This window comes from Somniosus microcephalus, chromosome 33 (genome assembly GCF_052327205.1).
Source record: "Somniosus microcephalus isolate GS21.2 chromosome 33, FLI_Smic_1.0, whole genome shotgun sequence".
In the NCBI taxonomy this organism is placed as follows: Eukaryota; Metazoa; Chordata; class Chondrichthyes; order Squaliformes; family Somniosidae; genus Somniosus; species Somniosus microcephalus.
Window position 1 is genome coordinate 30,257,922 of NC_141019.1, and position 26,599 is coordinate 30,284,520.

Genomic DNA, 26,599 nt, shown 5'->3' on the forward strand with positions numbered 1-26,599 from the left:
CTGTGTTACCACAGCTGTTAACTTGCTGAGGGCCATCTTTTCACGTGACAGCGGCAGTAAACGTAAGGAAGGGAAGAACGGGGTTAGAGATTTGGACTGCAGTAATATTGGGGTTTATTTTACTCCTGGATAAAGAGAAGTGACAGACCACTTTAAATTATCACCGCTAGAAACCAGCTATTGGAGAAACTCATGTAACCTAAAGATGTTCGAAGTCTAGATGTCATCTTGAAATGGAGTTTGTGATGAAATATTCCATTCACCACTGCCTGTGACTGAGATCGGTTTCAGTGTCATTTCCCTTCCCCCAGACCTCATTGTATTGTGTACTGGAATGTGCTGTATTGTATACTGGAATGTGCTGGAATGTGCTGTGTGTAGGGCTCCGCCCATACCTGGCCCCGTTTGTAAGCTAGCTTCAGTCTGGCCTCAGTCTCCAGAAGGAAGACATCTCTCTCTCTTACGTGTTACTTTCTAAGTTAATAAAAGCCTTGTTTTTGTTCTGCTAACTTCGAGCCTCGGAATTATTGAGGCACATCAATTTTATTAACTTATTTTTCAACACTATGGATCAACTCCTGAAACCCGAACGTTTGGATTTGGATCAACATGCTCCGGACGCATCGGCACGCTTCGGACACTGGTTTGAGTGTATGGAATTCTTCCTGGACAATTCCGCAGCCGTCAAAGACACTACGGACGCTGCGAGGATGAGACTCGGAATTCTGCGGAATTGGGTAAGCCACCGGGTTTACCCCCTCATCCAAGACGCCGAGACGTACCTGGCCGCCTGCGACATCTTAAAGGCGCATTACCAGCAGCCTACGAATGAGGTGTATGCTAGGCACCTGCTCGCTACCCGCGCACAGCGACCTGGGGAATCGGTGGAGGAGTTCCTAAGCACCCTGAAATTGCTTGGCAAAGACTGCAAGTGCCGAGATGTAAAAGCCGCAGTGTACACTGACGAGCTTGTTCGCGATGCCTTCATCACAGGCCTCAGCTCCACTTACATCCGGCAAAGACTGCTGGAAAAAACGGGGTTGGACCTGAAACAGGCTGCGGACACCGCGCGATCCCTGGATGTGGCCCAGAGAAACTCGGACGCCTACTCTTCAGCCCGCGCCGTCCACGCCGCCACGTGTGCACCGAGGGCGCCGCCATCTTGGAAGGCATCTTCCCCGCCCGACAGCCCGACACCGGCTGGGCCCCGCTCTCCCCCCAGAAGCCCTACGACAGCCGCGACGCGTCAGGGACCCAACTGCTACTTCTGCGGGCAGCCAAAGCACACCAGAAACCTGTGCCCGGCGAAAGGCACCACCTGCTTTAAGTGCGGTAAGAAGGGGCACTCCGGGAAGGTGTGCAGAGGGAACCCCGCCGGAAAACCAACCGCCGGAAAACCCGCCACCGCCGCGTGTGCGCCGTGGGAGCGGCCATCTTGGACGCCATCTTGCCCGACCTCGTGGGGTCCGCCATCTTGTGAGCAGACAGCGTGGACGCCATCTTGTATCGATCAGGGCCCTACAGTGGCATCGGTCACAGTGGACCAGACCAGGCCGCACCCACTATCCAGATCAATGGTGGACATCGAGGTAAACGGGTGCTGGGTTAAATGCTTAATTGACAGTGGAAGCACGGAGAGCTTTATCCACCCAGAACTGGCACAACAACTCTCCCTAAAGGTGGTCCCTACTCAGGGTACCATCTCTATGGCTGATAAAACCCAGACATCGACCATTCTGGGTTACTGCACGGTACAATTGTGCGTTAACGGAACTGTATATGATAATTTTAAAGTATTAATCATGAAGAACCTATGTGCGAGCGTGATCTTGGGCCTGGATTTCCAGTGCAACCACCAAAGCATCACGCTCAAGTACGGTGGGTCCCAGCCGCCCCTCACAGTGTGCGGTCTGGCTACCCTGAAGGTAAAGCCGCCTTCGCTATTCGCGAACCTTACCCCTAACTGCCGGCCAATAGCGACCAAAAGCAGGAGGTACAGCTGGGAGGACAGGCGGTTTATCGCGACCGAGGTAGACAGGCTCCTGAAAGAGCGCATTATTGAACGCAGCAACAGCCCGTGGCGCGCCCAAGTGGTAGTGGTAAGGGGTAGCGAGAAGAAACGGATGGTGATCGACTATAGTCAAACGATCAACAGGTACACCCTACTAGACGCCTACCCGCTACCCCGCATATCAGAAATGGTGAACCAAATCGCCCAATACCGGGTGTTCTCCACCATCGACCTCAAGTCAGCGTACCACCAGCTCCCTATCAGACCAGAGGACCGCCCGTACACCGCCTTCGAGGCGAACGGACGCCTCTACCAATTCCTCAGAGTCCCCTTTGGGGTGACGAATGGGGTCTCGGTCTTCCAGAGGGAGATGGATCGCATGGTCGATGACCACCACTTGCAGGCAACCTTCCCCTACCTCGACAACGTCACCATCTGCGGTCACAACCAGCAGGATCACGACTCGAACCTCGAGAGGTTCCTGAAAACCGCACAAAAACTCAACCTCACCTACAACGAGGACAAGTGCGTTTACAACACCACGCGCCTCTGCATACTAGGCAGCGTGGTGGAGAATGGGGAAATCGGGCCAGACCCCGACCGATTGCGCCCCCTACGGGAGCTGCCCCTGCCCAACACTCCCAAAGCCCTGAAAAGGTGCCTGGGGTTATTTTCTTATTATTCCCAATGGGTCCCCAACTACTCCGACAAAGCCCGCCCCCTCTTGAAAGCATCCTCTTTCCCGCTCTCTGCTGAGGCCCACGCCGCCTTCAAAAGCATTAAGCAGGATATTGAGTGGGCCACGCTGCAGGCAGTGGACGAGAACACTCCATTTCAAGTGGAAAGTGATGCGTCTGACTTCGCCTTGGCGGCCACCCTCAACCAGGCGGGGCGGCCCGTAGCTTTCTTCTCGAGGACCCTCCAAGGGCCCGAGATCAGACACTCCTCCGTGGAAAAGGAGGCCCAAGCCTTCGTGGAGGCAGTGCGCCACTGGCGCCACTACCTAGCCGGCAAACGCTTCACCCTACTTACCGACCAGCGGTCGGTAGCGTTTATGTTCAATAATAAACAGAGGGGGAAGATTTAAAATGATAAGATTCTTAGGTGGCGGATCGAGCTCTCCACCTTCGAGTACGACATCATTTACCGGCCAGGGGCCCTTAACGAATCCCCTGACGCCCTCTCACGAGGGATGTGTGCCAGCGCCACCGGGGATCGGCTACAGACCCTCCACAACGACCTCTGCCACCCAGGGGTCACGCGGCTGTTCCACTTCATAAAGTCCCGTAACTTACCCTACTCGATTGAGGAAGTTCGGTCCCTGACCAGGAACTGCCGCACTTGCGCTGAGTGCAAGCCTCGGTTCTACCGCCCAGATAGAGCCCACTTAATCAAAGCTACACGGCCCTTTGAGCGGCTCAGCTTAGATTTCAAGGGCCCCCTCCCGTCCGTCAACCGCAATGTTTACTTCCTGAACATTGTGGACGAATACTCCCGGTTCCCATTCGCCTTCCCCTGCCCAGACATGACCAGCGCCACGGTCATTAAATGCCTCAACAGCCTGTTCTGCCTGTTCGGTATGCCGAGCTACATCCATACGGATAGGGGGGCGTCCTTCATGAGTGAAGAGCTACGCCAGTACATGCTGTCCAAGGGGATCGCCACGAGCCGTACCACCAGCTACAACCCCCGGGGTAACGGCCAAGTGGAGCGAGAGAACGGGACAGTATGGAAAGCAGTCACTCTAGCTCTAAGGACCAAGGGCCTCCCTATCTCCCGCTGGCAGGAAGTCCTCTCCGATGTGCTCCATTCGATACGGTCGCTATTGTGTACGGCCACTAATACCACGCCTCATGAACGAATGTTTGTCTTTCCCCGGAAATCCACCTCAGGCGTATCCATGCCGTCATGGCTCTCCACCCCAGGTCCGGTACTCGTGCGAAGGCATGTGAGGGGCCACAAGACGGACCCTCTCGTGGAGCCAGTACACCTACTCCACGCCAACCCCCAATACGCATATGTCCGGCACGCCGACGGAAGGGAGGACACCGTGTCCATAAAAGACGTCGCCCCAGCCGGCATCGACAACAACCACGGCAATAGCGGCAACGACGATCACAGCAACTCTTACCCACCCACTACTCCTTCATCACCCCCGGAAGAACACCGACCAACGGCACCCCCACCAACTACCCCTCCAACAACCCTGGCGGCACCCCCGGCAGAGACCCAGGAGGCTACCGGGGACACCCGCGACACCCGCGGCACCGCAACAGCCACGTTGGTCGCAGAGGACTATCAAACCCCCGAACAGACTAAATCTATAGAAGGGGTGAATGTGATGAAATATTCCATTCACCACTGCCTGTGACTGAGATCGGTTTCAGTGTCATTTCCCTTCCCCCAGACCTCATTGTATTGTGTACTGGAATGTGCTGTATTGTATACTGGAATGTGCTGGAATGTGCTGTGTGTAGGGCTCCGCCCATACCTGGCCCCGTTTGTAAGCTAGCTTCAGTCTGGCCTCAGTCTCCAGAAGGAAGACATCTCTCTCTCTTACGTGTTACTTTCTAAGTTAATAAAAGCCTTGTTTTTGTTCTGCTAACTTCGAGTCTCGGAATTATTGAGGCACATCAGAGTTTTTGCAGATAAAGTAACTGAGAATGTCCAAGCTCTCCTGGGCAACAAGGTCAGATTATGTTACCGTGCCACCTTATAATTTATAAGGCACAGATTAAGATAACCATCCAGCTACCTTTACTCAACTGGTTGAGATGCACAAATACACATGCAGCTTAAGTATGTTAAAGCAACAGTAAAATGCCCCACAAATAAAACCATTATTGGTGAGCTTTGCCCAGTGTGGTACGGAGCCATGTATAGACCAGGAGGTTCCCAGATTCCATCCACAGTCTGTGCTGAGTTAGTTGTTCACAGTCTGGGTAGTGTTAGTGGCACGATTAATAACTTTAGGCCAGAGAGAGGGGGGGGAAAAAAATCAGCCAGGGTTCCGTCCCGATTGCGATCCAGTGATCCCTGTGTGTGGACATTTTTTTTAAATTTGTTTATGGGATGTGGGCGTCGCTGGCAAGGCCAGCATTTATTGCCCATCCCCTAATCACCCTTGAGAAGGTGGTGGTGAGCCTCCTTCTTGAACCGCTGCAGTCCGTGTGGTGAAGGTACTCCCACAGTGCTGTTAGGGAGGGAGTTCCAGGATTTTGACCCAACGACGATGAAGGATCGGCGATATATTTCCAAGTCAGGATGATGTGTGACTTGGAGGTGAACTTAGAGGTGGTGGTATTCCCATGCGCCTGCTGCCCTTGTCCTTCTAGGCGGTAGAGGTCGTGGGTTTGGGACGTGCTGCCGAAGAAGCCTTGGCGAGTTGCTGCAGTGCATCTTGTAGATGGTACACACTGCAGCCACAGTACGCCGGTGGTGGAGGGAGTGAATGTTGAAGGTGGTGGATGGGGTGCCAATCAAACAGGCTGCTTTGTCCTGGATGGTGTCGAGCTTCTCGAGTGTTGTTGGAGCTGCACTCATCCAGGCAAGTGGAGAGTATTCCATCACACTCCTGACTTGTGCCTTGTAGATGGTGGAAAGGTTTTGGTGAGGACTGGATTGGGTTTGGCAGGGAAACCCCCTTGGGGCAGAACAACCCACTGACACTCACCATGTAGGCTCATACTTGAAGAACGGCTGCTCTGGGTGAGTTACTGGAGGCCCGATGGCACCCACTGAACTGCACCCTAATGTGAGTCAGAACATTCAAGAAAGAAGGGAAGAAAATTTGGGCAGAACAAAACAAAGCAGTATCTGTGCTAGCATAGGAGAAAGTAACAAAACCATGAGTGGAGGAGGCAACAATCCTTTAAGCTGCAAAGCTGTCCTTTGTATCCACGTATCGGAAAGTCACTTGTGACTATTTTTTAGTGCAACTTGCATTTATAGCGCCTTTACTGTACAAGTAATTCCCAAGGCATTTCATAGAAGGAAAAATAAGAAAAATTCCAAGAAAGGAGGTCTCTTTCTCTGACCCTTGGAACACGTTGCACGGTAAAGCGCACTGTGTTCAGTGCTATAGGATCGTAATGATTAATTAATTTTCCAAAGGATTACATCTGCATCTAATTGAAAATGTCCATAACAAGACACTGGTTCTGGAATGACACTAATTCGCACTAATTACAGTATTAACTTAATGGCGTCCCATGTATCAGCATTGTTTATTAATCATGTTATGTATAAAGCCTTCATGGATGAACTACTGCTGAACAAAAGAAATGATGAGACTACCCAGACTGGTGATTTGTTCCGTGCACTGTAAGTTTACAAAGCTGTCCTTGTTCTGTCCAATCATCATTGAATCTAGCTGCTTATTGAACTATTAAACATAAAATACAAACAGAATATGCTGGAAATACACAGCGAGGCGGTCAGCACCTGAAAAGAAAAAGACTGCTTAACATTTGAGGTCCATACCTCATGCAATGTTCAGGTGCATGATCTCACCCTGAACATTAATCTATCTCTTGCTTTCAGATGCTGACAGGCCAGCTTTCTATTTCAACCATCTTCCGCCTTTGCTTCAGATTTCCAGCATTTCTTTTCCTTTTTGTTAAAGGCATGTTATTTCATGTCAACGGTTGAAATGCTTGCACGTTTCAGTCCCATTTAATCCGGATAACATCTGAATAGCGGCATCATAAAATGTGAGCTTCAGTGCTAAATTAAATTAATATCGATGCATTTAAGGGGAAGCTAGGTAAACACATGAGGGAGAAAGGAATAGAAGGATATGCTGATAGGGTGAGGTGAAGAGGGGGTGGGAGGAGGCTCGTGTGGAGCATAAACACCGGCATGGGCCGAATGGCCTGTTTCTGTGCTGTTAATACTATGTAATTCTATGTAATTGAGAGATCTCCCTTTACTTGGTGAATCTGTGCTGATTGCAGTGAGGGATATCTATGCTGGGGAATGGATTATTGGGGCAGCTGGCGGGGTTCTGTCCCCCAGCATGACTCAGCACATTCAGGGGAGGAAATGGTGAGCAAATGCAGAAGTAAAGCAAAAAAACAACAGTGTTACTCACAAAAAGAACGCTGTGATCCAACTGAGAGTGTGTGGGCCTAGCCTTCGAACTTGACCTTAGCGCCCAGCCACAACTATAGGAAATTGAAAGTCTTCTACGGCCACGTGATCGGTTTGTTCAACTTTTTTTTTAAAAAAGCAACAAACTTTGGATGCTTGACGATGTGAGGTTTGCAAAGTAACAGTGGAACCTCCGTGTTGGAGCTCCTGGTCGAAGTGCATTGTTACTTACCGAGTAACCCCTTTACTATTTTGAGTGAAAAGGTAAAAAAGCGGGTATAAAAGCAGGGAACATGCAGGGTGGGGGTAGGGAACACAAAAAATAATGAACAGAAATAAATATACCCCTAAGAAAAGTCCACGTTTTCTTTCTGAAAGTCTTTCCAGGTAATGGACTAAAATAATGCCTTCTTGGACTTCTCCAGTTATCACACTCAGTCTCACAATCTCATGCTGGCCTAGGATGAAATGATGGGATAAAATTCTCTTCTATCTTGGTGGCTGTAAGGCTCCTATGAGATTTGGACTGTCTCAATCCAGTTCCTAGTTTGCGTGGACTCATGGCAGGAATGACGTATGAGGAGAGATTGGGTCGATTGGGCTTATACTTGCTGGAGTTTAGAAGAATGAGAGGGGATCTCATTGAAACTTATAAAATTCTAACAGGACTAGACAGACTAGATGCTGGAAGGATGTTCCTGATGGTCGGGGAGTCCAGAACCAGGGGTCACAGTCTAAGGATAAGGGGTAAGCCATTTACGACAGAGATGAGGAGGAATTTCTTCACCCAGAGAGTGTGGTGAACCTGTGGAATTCTCTACCACAGAAGGCAGTGGAGGCCAATTCATTAAATATATTCAAGAAGGAGTTAGATATATTTCTTAAGGATAAAGGGATCAAGGGCTATGGGGAGAAAGCAGGGACAGGGTACTGAATTTGGATGATCAGCCATGATCTCATTAAATAGCGGAACAGGCTTGAGGGGCCGAATGGCCTACTCCTGCTCCTATCCTCTATGTTTCTATGGCATTGAATTGCCCCTAATTTAGCACTAATTCTGCACCTTGGAACGTTTCTCCACATTAAAAAGGTGCTATATATGTTGTAGTAATAGTTGTACATACGAATTAGGAGCAGGAGTAGCCACTCGGTCCCTCGGTCCCTCGAGCCTGCTCCGCCATTCAGTAAGATCATGGCTGATCTGATTACTCCACATTCCCGCCTACCCCCATAACCTTTCACCCCCAATATATCCAAGTTTGTTGATGATACAAAGCTGGGTGGGAATGTAAGTTGTAGATTAACAATCTCACTCCAAGAGGCCACAAGACAGTTGGTGTAGCAAATAGAAAAAGTGTTCACACTCGTACATTTGGAGATTGGAGTGGAGGAACATGGAGCTTTGTTCTGCTTCCAATCTATGCTATAACTGACCTGGAAGTACCTTGTTCTATTTTGGGCACAAAGTTTCAGCACCATGTCCCATTTCCAGGCCCGAGCATACAGGACCAAAAACAACTTGCATTTATATAGCGCCTTTAACGTAGTGAAACGTCCCACGGTTAAAGGCAGCTGTAGAGATAGTGGATGCATTGGTTGTCATTTTCCAAAATTCCATAGATTCTAGAACGGTTCCCGTGGATTGGAAGGTAGCAAATGTAACTCCACTATTTAAGAAAGGAGGGAGAGAGAAAACGGGGAACTACAGACCAGTTAGCCTGACACCAGTAGTAGAGAAAATGCTAGAATCTATTATTAAGGACGTGGTAACAGGACACTTAGAAAATAATAATTGGATTGGGCAGAGTCAACACAGATTTATGAAAGGGAAATAGTGTTTGACAAATCTGTTAGAGTGTTTTTTGAGGTTGTAACTGGCAGAATAGATAAGGGGGAACCAGTGGCTGTGGTGTATTTGGATTTTCAGATGGCATTCGATAAGAGGTTATTAAACAAAATTAGGGCTCATGGGATTGGGGGTAATATACTAGCATGGATTGAGGATTGGTTAACGGACAGAAAACAGAGAGTAGGAATAAACGGGTCATTTTCGGGTTGGCAGGCTGTAACTAGTGGGGTGCCACAAGGATCAGTGCTTGGGCCTCAGCTATTCACAATCTACATCAATGATTTGGATGAGGAGACCAAGTGTAATATATCCAAGTTTGCTGATGATACAAAGCTGGGTGGGAATGTAAGTTGTGAGGAGGATGCAAGGAGGCTTCAAGGGGATATAGACAGGCTAAGCGAGTGGGCAACAACATGGCAAATGGAATATAATGTGGAGAAATGTGAAGTTATCCACTTTGGTCGGAAAAATAGAAAAGCAGAGTATTTTTTAAATGGTGAGAGATTGGGAAATGTTGGTGTTCAGAGGGACCTGCGTGTCCTTGTACACGAATCACTGAAAGTTAACATGCAGGTACAGCAAGCAATTAGGAAAGCAAATGGTATGTTGGCCTTTATTACAAGAGGATTTGAGTATAAGAGTAGAGGCGTCTTACTGCAATTATATAGGGCCCTGGTGAGACCACAGCTGGAGTATTGTGTACAGTTTTGGTCTCCTTACCTTAGGAAGGGAGTGGGCCTTTGGCGTAGCGGTAGCATCCCCACCGCTGGGCCAGAAGGCGTAGGGTTTCGAACCCCACTCCAGACAGTCCCGGCAAGTGGAGTCGGAGCTCCAGCTCTAAATTCTGGGTTGACATCCAGCGGGATACTTGCGTCCATGGGCGTGGGTGGCCCCCCCCTCGTATGGGTTGTGGGAGCCCATAAAACCCTCCCGCCATAGGACTAACCACCCTAATGGCTGGTACGAAGATGGTTACGGTCATGGAAGGAGCGTTAATCGCGTCCAGAAATCCTTCCACCACTTCATACAGTTCCCCAAAGGGAACAGTGTGAAGACACGTACGACGACGACCTAAGGAAGGATATACTTGCCATAGAGGGAGTGCAACAAAGGTTCACCAGACTGATTCCTGGGATGGGGGGATTGTCCTATAAGGACAGATTGAGTAAACTAGGCCTATATTCTCTAGAGTTTAGAAGAATGAGAGATGATCTCATTGAAACATACAAAATTCTTACAGGGCTTGACAGGGTAGATGCTGGGAGCGTCTTTCCCCTGGCTGGGGAGTCTAGAACCAGGGGTCACAGTCTCAGAATAAGGGGTCGGCCATTTAGGACTGAGATGAGGAGGAATTTCTTCACTCAGAGGGTTGTGAATCTTTGGAATTCTCTACCCCAGAGGGCTGTGGAGGCTCAGTCGTTGAGTATATTCAAGACAGAGAGCGATAGATTTTTGAATATTAAGGGAATCAAGGGATATGGGGATAGGACGGGAAAGTGGAGTTGAGGTAGAAAATCAGCCATGGTCTTATTAATGGCAGAGCAGGCTCGAGGGGCCGAATGGCCGACTCCTGCTACTATTTCTTATGTTCTTATGTTCTAAGACCAATTGAAAGATGATTACCAAACACAGTATGTGTGGCACTGTTACCTCACATGCAGCACTCAATTGAAGGAGCCGACTGACTGAATCAGATCCCAGACTGAAGCCATCCCAGGAATGACCTGCGCTCAAGTTGCCAAACCATATTTTAGGAACATGAGGAGGCCAATCAGCCCCTTGAGCCTGTTCCGCTATTCAATTAGATCATGGCTGATCTGTATCTTAACTCCATTTACCTGTCTTGGTTTCATAACCCTTATTTTGAGTGGCAACTTCCTCTTGGCTTGTGTCTTTCCTTGTTGGACTCGTGAGGGTAGCAATTCCGATTCTGCGCTTCCCAGTTGGAGGCGGGACTGAAACCCAACGTGCCCCCATTGACAAAATCACCCCCTTATAGTCATTAAATTGAAAAGTGTGAGTAATCGAATGAAAGGAGCTATCTAATCGCATGGTATTTCAATCCCATTTTTAGCATGGCTACATATCGTATCTGAGTTCATTTCTCAAACCAGGGTCGATGATCTGATAACATGTAAATGAACCACTTGGAGCTCCAAAATCTTTTGCATCTTGATTTTCATAGTGCCGCTGCACAGCAGCTGAAACCAAATCCCTGACTTTTGCTTCATATATATGTAAAAGGAATTGGCTGATTGCCAAGGTGATGAGGAAAATAACACTGTTCTGCTGTGAGTAATCCCTTCTGGCTCAGGCAGGACCTCAGGCAGTGCCAGCAGCCAATTTCCCTTTATTCTTCCCAAACTAACTCTCAGCGGAGTGCTCGCACCAGAATAATGCACGGAATCACAAATCCCAGAGAAGGAGTGACGAGGCGGCATCGTAATCAAGGAGTGCAACTGATGTTATTACCCATTAAAGTAAAGTTCAAGTAACTGATACAAATCATCGGGACCCCGCGATCGTTCAGGCATTAAACCGTTCAGACAGTAAACTGTTTATTCTAAGTGGATTATTGACTCCAACATCAGTCTCCCCATTTCACGCATCTAATGGCGGCGTCAAGCAGTCCCAGGTCAGGTTGTCGTTGTTCCTCCTTCGATAACCAGGAGGCATAGATTTAAAGTAACTGGCCGGAGGTTTAGAGGGGAGTTGAGGAGAACTTTTTTCACCCAGAGGGTGGTGGGGGTCTGGAACTCACTGCCTGAAAGGGCGGTAGAGGCAGAAACCCTCATCACATTTAAAAAGTACTTGGATATACACTTGAAGTGCCGTCACCGACAGGGCTACGGACCGAGAGCTGGAAAGTGGGATTAGGCTGGAGAGCTCTTTTTCAGCCGGCACAGACACGATGGGCCGAATGGCCTCCTTCTGTGCCATAAATTTCCATGATATCGAAAAAGACAGCCAGAATATCAGCTCCGTTTTTGCAGGGAGTTCTTTGATGACCAACGAGACCTATTATTGCTGGGAATGAGCATCTACAGATTGAACAGGTTGGAGATCTTGATTTTTCTGACACGGCTTCCTAAGCTGGCACTCACATTGAGCATCAGCAATGCGACGGGCCTCATGGTAGGAGGTGCCTTCATGGATGCTTTTTCACTATGCTTTCTCATCTTGAGCAAGTTGTTCCTACTTACGGACGTCAATTTGGCCCAGTTTCAGGGTCGCTTTTAAGCAGTCTTTATATCTCTGATGTGCCTCAATAATCCCGAGACTCGATGTTTGCGAAACAGAACAAGGCTTTTATTAACTTAGAAGATAACACGCAGTGGAGAGAGGTATCTTCCCTGGAGGTCTGCAGTACTGGCTGTGAGGCCAGACTGAGCTGGCTTACATAGAGGCCAGGTATGGGCGGAGCCCTACACACAACACATTCCATACATTCCAATGCACAATACAATGGTGAGGAGAAACCTGAAACCAACCACAGTCACAGGCAATACAATGGTAAGGGGGAACCTGAAACCAACCACAGTCACAGGCAGTGATGAATGGAATATTTCATCACATTCACCCCTTCTATAGATTTAGTCTGTTCGTGGGTTTGGTAGTCCTCTGCGACCGACGTGGCTGTTGTGGTGTCGCGGGTGTCGGCTGGGTGTCCCCGGTGGCCTCCTGGGTCTCTGCCGGGGGTGCCGCCAGGGTTGTTGAAGGGGTAGTTGGTGGGGGTGCCGTTGGTCGATGTTCTTCTGGGGGGAGAGCGGGGCCCCGACGGTGTCGGGCTGCCGGGCGGGGAAGATGCCTTCCAAGATGGCGGCGCCCTTGGTGCACACGTGGCGGCGTGGATGGCGCGGGCTGAAGAGTAGGCGTCCGAGTTTCTCTGGGCCACATCCAGGGATCGCGCGGTGTCCGCAGCCTGTTTCAGGTCCAATCCTGTTTTTTCCAGCAGTCTTTGCCGGATGTAAGTGGAGCTGAGGCCTGTGATAAAGGCATCGCGAACAAACTCGTCGGTGTACACTGCGGCTTTTACATCTCGGCACTTGCAGTCTTTGCCAAGCATTTTCAGGGTGCCTAGGAACTCCTCCACCGATTCCCCAGGTCGCTGTGCGCGAGTGGCGAGCAGATGCCTAGCACACACCTCATTCGTAGGCTGCTGGTAATGCGCCTTTAAGATGTCGCAGGCGGCCAGGTACGTGTCGGCGTCTTGGATGAGGGGGTAAACCCGGTGGCTTACCCAATTCCGCAGAATTCCGAGTTTCATACTCGCAGCGTCCGTAGCGTCTTTGACGGCTGCGGAATTGTCCAGGAAGAATTCCATACACATAAACCAGTGTCCGAAGCGTGCTGATGCGTCCGGAGCATGCTGGTCCAAATCCAAACATTCGGGTTTCAGGAGGTGATCCATTGTGTTGAAAAATAAGTTAATAAAATTGATGTGCCTCAATAATCCCGAGACTCGATGTTTGCGAAACAGAACAAGGCTTTTATTAACTTAGAAGATAACACGCAGTGGAGAGAGGTATCTTCCCTGGAGGTCTGCAGTACTGGCTGTGAGGCCAGACTGAGCTGGCTTACATAGAGGCCAGGTATGGGCGGAGCCCTACACACAACACATTCCATACATTCCAATGCACAATACAATGGTGAGGAGAAACCTGAAACCAACCACAGTCACAGGCAGTGATGAATGGAATATTTCATCACAATCTCTTTCGCTGACCACCTCAAAATCGCTTCCCAGTTGTCAGGTACAGTGCAGCTAGATGCAGAGTAAAACAACTTTCCATTCTGCAACGACAGCGTGTCTTCAGCCCCATTGTGCCTCAGAAGAGCCCCCCGACTGCACTAGTGGGACATTTCTCCATCCTTTGACCTCTCTGGGGGGGAATTTTGCCAGCCCTGGGGAGGTAGGTATGGAGGCAGGACTGCCGGGAAAATGGCAGAAACTGGGAGCGGGGACCAACCCCGCTCCCAACCCGCCTCCGTGTCATCTTCCCAGGAGGCGGGTCCCCGACTCGCGCTGGGACCCGTCTCCTCGAGGCGGGAAGGGGATTACAGCCAATTAACTGCCTGTTAACAGGTAGTTAACGGGCGATTAAGAAGCTTATCCCCATTTTACCCACACAAGTGCGGGCTTCCCGACATCGAGAAACCTCACCAGGGTCAGCGAGGCGAGCAGTGGGTCTGCGGGGGTGAGAGGGGTCTAAAAGTGCGCTGTGGAGATGAGTGATGGGTGCAAGTGGGGAGAGGTAAGTATGGGAGGTGAGTGTAAAGTGTTAGAAAAAGTTTACTTACCTTTGCTTCTTCCTGCAGGCTGCAACCGTTGGGGATCCGGAGGTGCCTCATCTCCACGGCAGAGATGACAGAATGGCTGCTGCATTCTCCGATACAACAGCCATCTGATTTCTGCTCAGGAAAGAGGTTTGGTGAGTCTCGAGTACAAGGACTCACCAAAGAATAGAGAATGTCAGTGTTTGACAGCTTCTCTAAGCTGTCAAACGATGACAATTCATTTGTCAAAAAATTGACAGATGAAACGTCATACGCTGACGTTCTGGCACCGGCTTTCCCTTAATTGACCTGCTAAGCCCGCAGGGTGGCTTAACAAGGTCAATCAAGGGAAAATACTGCGGGTTGGCCGGACGTTGTTGGGGGCGGGACTGAAACCCGACAACCAGCAGTCCCGCCCCCCCAACGCGTCCCCATTGATAAAATCCAGCCCAACAAGTCAGCTTGCCAATTGGTACTGAATTAAGGGCAGTTTTGAACTGTAGGCCCAAGTCTACTAGAAACTGGATTCAGATGCACAACACACATTTCACATGGGACCCTTACAGTCAGCAGACAGAAGAGACTTGCATCCCAGCAGTCTGGGCTGGATTTGGGTTTGAGATGAAAGGCCAATGTTTAACCCACTGCACCACCCAGTTCCCTTACATACTGTTTTAATCCGTTGGATTAACAACTGTTTTAAAACAGCACATCATTTATTTATTTTTAACAAATCATTAGCCAGTGTCAGAGCAAAGGAAATGAAACCCTAGCAAGTTCTAGCAGTGAGAGAATTGTCTACATTTCATTATTCTTAACAACAGGTCTACTAGGGCTGAATATAAATAAACTGAGAGTCCATATGGTTGGCATTTAGTGCAAGAAACGCTAACTGGAGCTCCAACAGTTGACTAAGTTGAGAAATTTCATAAATTCAGAGCCTGTAATGTCTTGGGTCTTAAATTTGAAAAACAAAATCTGTTTTAACCTTGAACATAACACACGAAAGATAGCAGCGTCATCCCAGAAACCAGGTAAAGTGTTTGCACAAGATATGGTTCCAATATCACCAAGGTCAGACCATTGCCAACAGTGACATTTGATGGCAAGAACAGTTCAACAGATTGAAAGCCATTGAAATAAATAGATGAGTGGTTATTTCTTACACAGAAACAGATTGCAAACCCGTTGAAATGCTGTGTTTATTTCTTTTGCAGTCAGCCAGGCAGAAGCACATTGGGCCAAATCTTGCTGGAGTGGGGCGACTCGTGGTGTGCGGCGTTAGTTAGACTTTTTCCTGCACCCTTCAGCTTGAAATGTTTTTATGCCGCAAATTGTTGGAAGTGCGAGCTTATAACGGGGCATCTGGGACCTTGGTGAATGACGGGACCAACAGTCTATTCTCCTTAACCAATGAGATGTAAGGATTGAGAAAGAAACGGAGGAATGACGGAGAAAGCGAGTGAATTAGAGTCAAATCAGGTACAGAAAGAGCAATAAAGAGAGGGGAAAAAAGATTGGATTAAGAAAGAGAGAAAAAAAAGAGACAGCAAGGAAAAGTAAGGGAAAAAATTCAAAAATGTAAAATTTGACATTTTTAAAATCTCCAACAACAATTTACTACATGCAGCAATGAGACTCAACAATTTAAATTGTTCCCTTTCTGGGCCGGAGAGATTGATTGGCATTGCATTAACAATTATCACGTCATTAAAAGGGTACTTAGATGATTAATTACGAGCACCAACTTTTTGCAGCAAGTTTAATGGGCAATAATGTGCAAATCCAGCAAGCTCTTAAAAATAGCGGGGCGGCTAAGGGCGAGATGCCATTTGTACAAAGTAAAATGGCAGAGTGACACAAATCGAGCAGCAAGTTCTGGAGATTTACAACTCATGGCGTATCTATTCACCCCCTGAACTTGCTGGCTGATTTGCGCATTAATAACGATGTGCGTCGTTAACACGCTGTTGTTTTTCCAGGAAGAGTTGGCCCATTATGTTTTCAGAATTATTAATAGGCCAAATGATGTGTTGCAGCCCAACATCCCACAAATTTCTACACTGTGAGTAGCACAAGTTGATGCCACGTACAGCAATTCTGCATAAAAAGTCCTGGAGGAGATGGAAATGCCGGTTTCTGAGCAGATTAGAGCAAAACAATTACTTGCCCTAATTATTAGCTATTTCTTCCTGAAAGGCCCTCTGACCTTTGCTTTCTGCCACGCCCAACAGCAAAATCAGTGCCAGAACCTCAGTCTGTGAGGTATTGTGACCGCCAACCTGCCTCTTGTCTTTCTGTGACAGTCCCATCCTGAGCTGCAGTCTCTTTAACAAATTGGTGCTGAGAATCAGTGAGATTTACAGGTCTAAATTGTCACAGCACACAGTATTTTTTTAATAACAACAGAAAATGCTGGAAAAACTCAGCAGGCCAGGCAACATCCGTGGAGAGAAATTAGAGTCGACGTTTCGGGTGAACCCTTTTTCAAATTTTTTTAATACTTGCATTTAAGAACATAAGAACATAAGAAATAGGAGCAGGAGTAGGCCATTTGGCCCCTCGAGCCTGCTCTGCTATTTCATGAGATCATGGCTGATCTGATCTTGGGCTCAGCTCCATTTCCCTGCCTGTTCACCATAAGGGGCAGCACGGTGGCATAGTGGTTAGCACTGTTGCCTCACAGCACCAGAGACCCGGGTTCGAATCCGGCCTTGGGTGACTGTCTGTGTGGAGTTTGCACATTCTCCCCGTGTTTGCGTGGGTTTCCTCCGGGTGCTCCGGTTTCCTCCCACAGTCCAAAGATGTGCGGGTTAGGTTGATTGGCTATGATAAAAAATTGACCCTTAGTGTTAGGGGGATTAAATACGTGGGGTTACGGGGATAGGGTGGGATATGTGTTGGTGTAGGGGTTACAGGGATCGAGTGGGATATGTGTCGGTGCAGGCTTGATGGGCCGAAATGGCCTCTATCTGCACTGTGGGGTTTCTGTGATTCTGTGAACCCATCACTCCCTTATTGTTCAAAAATCTGTCTGTCAGGAATCTTATCATGACTCATGAAGTAACACTGGGCGGCCAGCTGGTGGCGCCGTCCAAGGAGTATAAATACTCGGGCGTGGGCCCAGCTTGCTCAGGATGTTTCTGTAACCAGGAACTAGTGATTGTAACTAGAAATCTCATGGTTTTGAAACAGTTGATTAAAGCCTTGTTTTATACTCAAACCAAGCACTCTGTAGTCTTATTACATCACTGTCTGTCTCCACCTTAAATATATTCAATGACCCAGTCTCCACAGCTCTCTGGGGAAGAGAATTCCATAGATTTACATAGAAACATAGAAAAATAGGAGCAGGAGTAGGCCATTTGGCCCTTCGAGCCTGCTCCGCCATTCAATATGATCATGGCTGGTCCTCTATCTCTACCATATTCCCGCTCTCTCCCCATACCCCTTGATGCCTTTTGTGTCCAGAAATCTATCTATCTCCTTCTTAAATATGACCCTCAGAGAAGAAATTCCTCCTCATCTCAGTTTTAAATGGGCGACCCCTTATTCTGAAACTATGCCCCCTAGTTCTAGATTCCCCCACATGGGAAAACATCCTCTCTGCATCTACCCTGTCGAGCCCCCTCAGTGTCTTATGTGTTTCAAGAAACACTTGCATTTACATGTCACCTTATCACAACTCTCAGAGAGTGCACTTCACATACAGTGAATTGCTTCAAAGTGCAGCGACCGTTACGTAGCAATGACAGCATGGAAACAGGGCGTTCGGCCCAATCACTCCATGTCCGTGTTTATCCTCCACATGAACAGTAATCCTAATCCCATGTATCGACCCTCTTCCATCCCTTTATTCCCCTTTCCTTCAACCACCTCTCTAACCTATTCTTAAATGTTGACATGGTCTCTGCTTCAATCACTAACTTTGGCAAATTCATTCCACAGCTTCAGAATCCTCTGTATAAAAAAGTTTTGCCTGCTCTCTGTGCTTAAATTATTTAATTTTATATCTATGCCCCCTTGTTCTAGACCCCTCAATCAACAGTATGATACTCTGTCCCACCCCTTTATAATTTTAAATACCTCTATCAAATTACCCCATAATCTCCTCTTATGTAACAAGAACAGCCCCAATTTTTCCAAGTCTTTGTTTTTATTAAATTCGTTCCTGGGATGTGGGCGTCGCTGGCGAGGCCAGTATTTATTGCCCATCCCTAGTTGACCTTGAGAAGGTGGTGGTGAGTCACCTTCTTAAACCGCTGCAATCCGTGTCTGTGTGCTGAAGGTAGTATGCTTCTTTGTAGCGGTTTGGTACAATTGAATGGCTTGCTGGGTCATTTCAGAGGGCAGTTAAGAGTCAATCACATTGCTGTGGGCCTGGAGTCACATATCGGCCAGACCGGGTAAGGGCGGCAGATTTCCTTCCCTAAAGGACAATAGTGAACCAGATGGGTTTTTACGACAATCCAGTGGTTTCATTCCACCATTACTGATACAATAACTTGTATTTATATAGCGCCTTTAACGTAGTAAAACGTCCCAAGGTGCTTCACAGGAGTGTTATAAGACAAAAAATTTGACAGCGAGCCGCATAAGGAGAAATTAGGGCAGGTGGCCAAAAGCTTGGTCAAAGAGGTAGGTTTTAAGGAGCATCTTAAAGGAGGAGAGAGAGGTAGCGAGGCGGAGAGGTTTAGGGAGGGAATTCCAGAGCTTAGGGCCTCGGCAACAGAAGGCACAGCCACCAATGGTGGAGCGATTAAAATCGGGGATGCTCAAGAGGGCAGAATTAGAGGAGCGCAGATATCTCGGGGGGGGGGGGGGCTGGAGAAGATTACAGAGATAGGGAGGGGCGAGGCCATGGAGGGATTTGAAAACAAGGGTGAGAATTTTGAAATCGAGGCGCTGCTTAACCGGGAGCCAATGTAGGTCAGCGAGCACAGGGGGTGATGGGTGAACGGGACTTGGTGCGAGTTAGGACACGGGCAGCAGAGCTTTGGATGAGCTCAAGTTTACGTAGGGTGGAATGTGGGAGGCCAGCCAGGAGTGCGTTGGAATAGTCAAGTCTAGAGGTAACAAAGACATGGATGAGGGTTTCAGCAGCAAATGAGCTGAGGCAAGGGCGGAGACGGGCGATGTTACAGAGGTGGAAATAGGCGGTCTTAGTTATGCTGCGGATATGCGGTCGGAAGCTCATTTCAGGGTCAAATATGACACCAAGGTTGCGAACAGTGTGGTTCAGCCTCAGACAGATGTTAGGGAGAGGGATGGAGTCAGTGGCTAGGGAACAGAGTTTGTGGCGGGCACCGAAAACAATGGCTTCGGTCTTCCCAATATTTAATTGGAGAACATTTCTGCTCATCCAGAACTGGATATCGGACAAACAGTCTGACAATTTAGAGACTGTGGAGGGGTCGAGAGAAGTGGTGGCGAGGTAGAGCTGGGTGACATCAGCGTACATGTGGAAACTGACGCTGTGTTTTCAGATGATGTCGCCAAGGGGCAACATGTAGATGAGAAATAGGAGGCGGCCAAGGATAGATCCTTGGGGGACACCAGAGGTAACGATGCGGGAGCAGGAAGAGAAGCTGTTGCAGGTGATTCTCTGTCTACGATTAGATAGATAAGAATGGAACCAGGCGAGTGCAGTCCCACCCAGCTGGACGACGGTGGAGAGGCGTTGGAGAAGGATGGAGTGGTCAACTGTGTCAAAGGCTGCAGACAAGTCGAGAAGGACGAGGAGGGATGTCATTTGTGACTTTGATGAGACCCGTTTCGATACTGTGCCAGGGGCGGAAACCTGATTGGAGGGATTCAAACATGGAATTGAGGGGAAAATGGGCACGGATTTGGGAGGCGACAATGTGTTCAAGGATTTGAGAGAGGAAAGGGAGGTTGGAGATGGGGCGGTAGTTTGCAAGGACGGAGGGGTCAAGGGTTTTTTTTTGAGGAGAGGGGTGATGACGGCAGATTTGAGGGAGAGGGGGACAGTACCTGAGGGGAGAGAACCATTAACAATGTCAGCTAACTTGGGAGCCAGAAAAGGAAGTTGGGTGGTCAGCAGTTTGGTGGGAATAGGGTCGAGGGAGCAGGAGGTGGGTCTCATGGACAAGATGAGCGCAGAGAGGACATGAGGGGAGATTGGAGAGAAACTGGAGAAAGATGTGAGTTCAGGGCTAGGGCAGGGGGGAACCTTAGAGGAAGTTTGGCCCGGTGGGCTAGGAGAAGTAAGGGAAGTGGCAGAGGCAGCTGAACGGATGGTCTCAATCTTAGAGACAAAGAAGTCCATGAGCTCCTCACACTTGTTATCGGAGGTGAGGGTGGAGGAGACAGGGGAGAGGGGTTTAAGATGACGGTTAGCAGTAGAGAATAGGAGCCGGGGTTTATCTTTACATTCCAGAATGATTCTGGAATAGTGAGCAGTTTTGGCAGACGAGAGCAGGGCCTGATGGTGCTTTATGTGGTCCAGCCAGATCTAGCATTGAATGGCTAAACCAGTTGTCCGCCATATCCGTTCAAATCTGCGCCCCTTGGACTTAAGGGAGCGAAGATGAGGGCCGTACCAGGGGGAATGGCCAGGGTGAGAGAGGGTAATTGTTTTAATAGGGACTAGGGCATCAAAGGTGGTGGTGAGGGTGTGGTTGAGCAGATCGGTAGCTGCAGAAATGTCGTGGTGAACGGAGGGCCAAAGGCTGGACAGTTGGGATTTCATAAGTGCAGTTGTAAGAGAGTTGGGAGAGAGTTTTTTCCAGGGGCGGACACAGAAGGAAGTAGGGTTGGTAGGGGGTGGAAGGGGGATGTGGGTGGAGAGTGATACGAGGAAGTGGTCAGAGATGGCCTTATCTGCGATTGACACTAGATTGATACTAGCTTTTTTATTCCAGATTTATTTAATTAACTGAATTTAAATTCCCCAGCTGCTATGGTGGGATTTAGAACTCATGTCTCTGGATCATTAGCCCAGGCCTCTGGATTACTAGTCCAGTAATATAACCACAATGCCACCGTACCCCTATGTTATGCAGGTAAATGTGGGAGCCATTTTACACACAGCAGCGAGCAGCTGAATGGCCAGTGAATCTGTTTTAGGTGGTATTGGTTGAAGGATAAATGTTGGCCAGGACACCGGGAGAACTCCCTGCTCTTCACCAAGTAATGCCCTGGGATCTTGAACATCCGTCTGAACAGACAGAATGCACCTCAGTCTGGTATCTTATCTGAAGGACAGCACCTCAAACCAACCAACAAACTCTTTGCAGTAAAACTAACATTAGAAACAATGCAGCTGGTTAAAGGGTGCCATTGACAGAGGGAGAAGGTAGAGAGGGTAGAACCATGAGCCACTCATTGCCCATGCTCTTGGCCAAGCATTGAAAATTGGAGGGGGCAGTAAATTAATTTTTAGATGTAAAATGTTGCAACAGCCCAGGGCTGTGCCCAGCTGCATATCTCCCTTACGCCTGTATTTACCAAGCTCCTGTGGAACCATAACAAATATTTTTCATTCAAAAGCAGCTATATGAAGGTATAGGGCTCATGTTATAGTAATCAGAACCCCAATACAAAACACAAATATTTTATTTCATTGCAAATTCTACATTTCCAGCAAACTCCTCAAGATGAATTGAGATTTTAATTAAATTCAAGTCTCCTCTCAAAAACTATGATGTAAAGCATTTGTTATCAATCTCATCATCATAAAGAAACTACTCATGAAATAACGCAGGACGGCCAGCTGGTGGCGCCGTCCAAGGAGTATAAATACTCGGGCGTGGGCCCAGCTTGCCAGGGACATTTTGTAAGACAGGGAACTAGTGAAATACAACTAGACCTCCATGTTCTGAAACAAGTTGATTAAAGCCTTGCTTTATACTCGGACCAAGTGCGTACTGAGTTTTATCACGTCAGCATTCATCACAGGACAGTTCAAGGACTGCCCGCTAGGGTCTCAATAAGCCTATCTTTGGGCAGTGGCAAGACTAGCATTCTCACAAGAGCACATTTTCTCAAATGAAAAGTGAACAACAGCACAGCAAGGTGCAGCATTGGAGCCGCTGTAAAGATGGGAGTGTGGCAAGTCCAATACTGGAGACCATTCAGTCATGTTACTGTGGGAGGGAAGTTCATGCAGGAACCTCTTATTGCCCAGTTAAGAGCAGAATGAGCAGATACATGCCAGCTGGTTGCCTAGATACCTTCAGCTTTAATTGGTGTATAGTCCATAGAGATCAGGGAGTTAAAATAGAGGGATTTTACTCTCAAATTAACAAAACATTTGAAAGTATGTCACAGCACTCTTGGTCATAGGCCTCCTTATTGTATCTGAAGCCAAAACAACCTATGTTGGGGATTGGCAGCTATTTCAAATACAGCATATTGTGCATCTTCTTCAGTTATGTGTCCCTTGCTACTCCTCTCCCTGCACTCCTACTTGTCTGACTGCATCTATCAATAAATGTCAAATGGTTCAGCTACAAAATATGGAACAGTATTCACTAAAGTTAGGCCTGGAGTGTAATGGGGTCAGCTCTCAGGAAGAAAAGATTTGACAGAAAATTCTTACACTGAGTGTGACTAGTGAATAATGTTCTTCAATGGAATAGTCTTTCTCCCTCCAAGTTTTTTCCGCCTCTTCTTTTAATGGCCTTTACCGGTGCCGGGGTACAACTCAATGGGTACCAGGCACTGAGTGCAGCTCCAACAACACTCAAGAAGCTCGACACCATCCAGGACAAAGCAGCCCACTTGATTGGCACCCCATCCACCACCTTAAACATTCACTCCCTCCACCACCGGCGTACCGTGGCTGCAGTGTGTACCATCTACAAGATGCACTGCAGCAACTCGCCAAGGCGTCTTCGACAGCACCTCCCAAACCTGCGACCTCTTCCACCTAGAAGGACAAGGGCAGCAGGCGCATGGGAACATCATCACCTCCAAGTTCCCCTCCAAGTCACACACCATCCTGACTTGGAAATATATCAGCCGATCCTTCATCGTCGCTGGGTCAAAATCCTGGAACTCCCTCCCTAACAGCACTGTGGGAGTAACTTCACCACACGGACTGCAGCGGTTCAAGAAGGCAGTTCACCACCACCTTCTCAAGGGCAACTAGGAATGGGCAATAAATGCTGGCCTTGCCAGCGCCGTCTACATCCCATGAACAAATTAAAAAAAAACTCTTTGGTACCTCACCCAAGTAACTATTCTTCATGTGTGAGTCCAGGCACTATCAGCAAACTATTCCATCATGGAGAGCATCACAACCAATCCTATTCTTGTCCACACTCAACATCTACAAATGCCCACTTCTCAGAAGGGGCCACCAGATAATGATCAGGAGTGAGAACCCTGGCTGGTCTTAAAACTCTCTTGCCCAGAAACACTGAGGTCAATTGTAGCACCCCGACCTACTGCCATACCACCTGAGAGAAATTAATACAACACCAGCCAAGTATGAAATCTAGAACCTTCCTGGTCTATAAGGCTCAGCTTCAGACTAGGCAGTGGAGTTTTCAAGTGACTCATTAGAGTAGCGGTGTCAGCCTTAAGAACATAAGAAATAGGAGAAGGAGTCGGCCATTCGGCCCTTCGAGCCTGCTTCGCTATTCAATGAGATCATGGCTGATCTTCTGCCTCAACTCCATTCACCGGCCCTATCGCCATATCCCTTGATGCCCTTACTAGTCAGAAATCTATCGACTTCTGTTTTGAATATACCCAACGACTGAGCCTCCACAGCCCTCTGGGGTAGAGAATTCCAAAGATTCACCACCCTCTGTGTGAAGAAATTTCTTCTCATCTCAGTCCTGAATGGCCGACCCTTTATCCTGAGACTGTGGCCCCTGGTTCTAGACTCCCCAGCCAAGGGAAACATTCTCCCAGCATCCACCCTATCAAGCCCTGTAATAATTTTGTATGCTTCAATGAGATCCCCTTTCATTCTTCTGAATTCAAGAGAATACAGGCCTAAGTTACTCAAGCTCTTCTCATACGACAGTCCCGCCATCCCAGGAAACAATCTCATGAACTTTCGTTGCACTCCCTCTATCACAAGTATATCCTTCCTTAGGTAAGGAGACCAAAATTGTACACACTACTCCAGGTGTGGTCTCACCAAGGCCCTATATAATTGGAGTAAGACTTCTTTACTCCTGTACTCAAATCCTCTTGTAATGAAGGCCAGCATACTATTTGCCTTCCTAATGGCTTGCTGCACCTGCACATTCACTTTCAGTGACTCATGTACAAGGACACCCGGGTCCCTTTGAGCATCTGCATTCCCCAATCTTTCACCATTTAGGAAATACTCTGCCTTTCTGTTTTTTCTACCAAAGTGGATAACTAAGCCGTGGCTCAGTGGGTAGCACTCTTGCCTCTGAGCGAGAAGGTTGTGGATTCAAGTCCCACTCCAGAGACTTGAGAGTAAAATCCAGGCTGACACTGCAGTGCTGAGGGAGTGCTGCACTGTCGGAGGTATCGGTCTTCGGATGAGACATTAAACCGAGGCCCCGTCTGCTCTCTCAGGAAGATGTAAAAGATCTCATGGCACTATTTTGAAGAACAACAGGGGAGATCTCCTGGTGTCCTGAACAATATTTATCCCTCAACCAACATCGCTAAAACATATGATCTGGTCGATATCACACTGCTATTTGTGGGAGCTTGCTGTGCGCAAATTGGCTGCTGCGTTTCCTACATTACAGCAGTGACTACACTTCAAAAGTGGCTGTGAAGTGCTTTGGGACGTCCTGAGGTCATGAAAGGTGCTATATAAATGCAAGTTCCTTCTTTCACAAGTAGCACTACTGTATGTAAACTATATTTGACTTCCAACATTCACATACATTCTGAATCTCGGCAGAGCTACAACTGCAAGAGGCAATTCATTAACAGCATTAGTAATACAAGTCTTTCCTGTTTAGCAATTCTCTACGTCACATCCATCACTTTACCTTCAGAAATTTTCTACACCCATTTGATCTCCCAGGCTGCCTGCCTTTTCTGCAGCCTGGAGGAATCCGTGTTCCACGTTTACATGGAGTGTGAGAGGTTGCAGCCCCTCTTCCATTATCTGAAGGGGCTGCTCCTCGATTTTTGGCTGCACTTCAGCCCCATGCTCCTGATCTTCGGTCACCCGGTGTGGAGGGGAGCGGGCGGGTCGGAGGACCACCTCGTAGGACTGCTCCTGGGCCTGGCCAAAGTGGCCATCAACTGGTCCAGGCAGCGGGCGGTCGAGGGGGTCGTTCGGCCCGATTGCCTGCCTCTCTTCCGCGGCTATGTTCGCACCCGGGTGGCCCTGGAGATGGAGCACGCGGTGTCCGCCGGCACGCTCGAGGCCTTCCGCGACTGGTGGGCGCCGCGGGGACTGGAGTACATCATCACCCCGGGAACCAAATTTCAATTTAATTTGTTAAGTTTCATTTAATGTTTTATTAGTTACAGTCTATTTTTGTTATGGGTTGCTCAAAAAGAGTACACCCATTTGATACTGGAGTGCATCATCACTCCCGGAAACCAAATGTTAATTTAAGTTAAGTTTCCTTTGTTTTTTAAGTTACAGTTTATTTGTTTAAATCAGAAGAGTACACCCATTTGATTCCGAGGGTAGGACGTGATTACCAGTGCGTAGGACCTGAGCTTTATTGTGACGCTTGTGAAAGCAGTGCCTGAAAGATCACACACCTGTATCAACTGCTAGCAAACTCTGGCAACCACAGGGTCCTAATGCATACCAAGTATAGCCGGCGAACACAGATGACACTTGTTGAAGATTTCCTCAGTGTGCTACATGCACGAAAATCCAAAACCTCCAGGTTCACAAACTGTACTGAGGAAATCTTGCTCCACGATACTCAAAGGGCTGACCATTGCTTAAAATAATCAATGTTGCTTTTTTAAGTGGTTGCAATATTTGTTCTCCATAGGGGAATCAACAGAACGGTTTCTAACAAAACAATCCAGAGTTTAAAAAGAAAACCTACAACTGCTGGAACTCACAAATAATCCCAAGTTCAACATTCACTCTTTTGGGAAACATTGAGAGCATCGACTATGAAACGATAGCATCGATCGCGCCAATTCCTAGATCACCCAACGTTTAGCATCTGTATCCCAACACTATTCAAAGAAGAGGAAGGAGTTCTCCTGGTGTCCTGGCCAATATTCCCCCCTCAATATCTATCACCAAAAACAGATGAGCTAGTTCTTCATCTCATTGCTATTTGTGGGATCTTTCTGTGTGCAAAATGGCCGTGACATTCAGCTCTGTGGCAACAGTAACTACCCTTCAAAGAAATCCAATTAATGGAAAGCACCTTGGGACCTCCTGAGAGACGTCAGAAGGCGCTATATAAATTCAATGTATTTCT

General features: G+C 48.0%; 1 protein-coding gene across 1 annotated transcript in view; it reads right to left on the reverse strand.

Annotated features, from left to right (window-relative positions):
* The window catches only part of LOC147097076 (TRAF family member-associated NF-kappa-B activator), a 110,147-nt gene that overhangs the window by 75,696 nt on the left and 7,852 nt on the right, over positions 1-26,599 (reverse strand). The window lies entirely within an intron of this gene.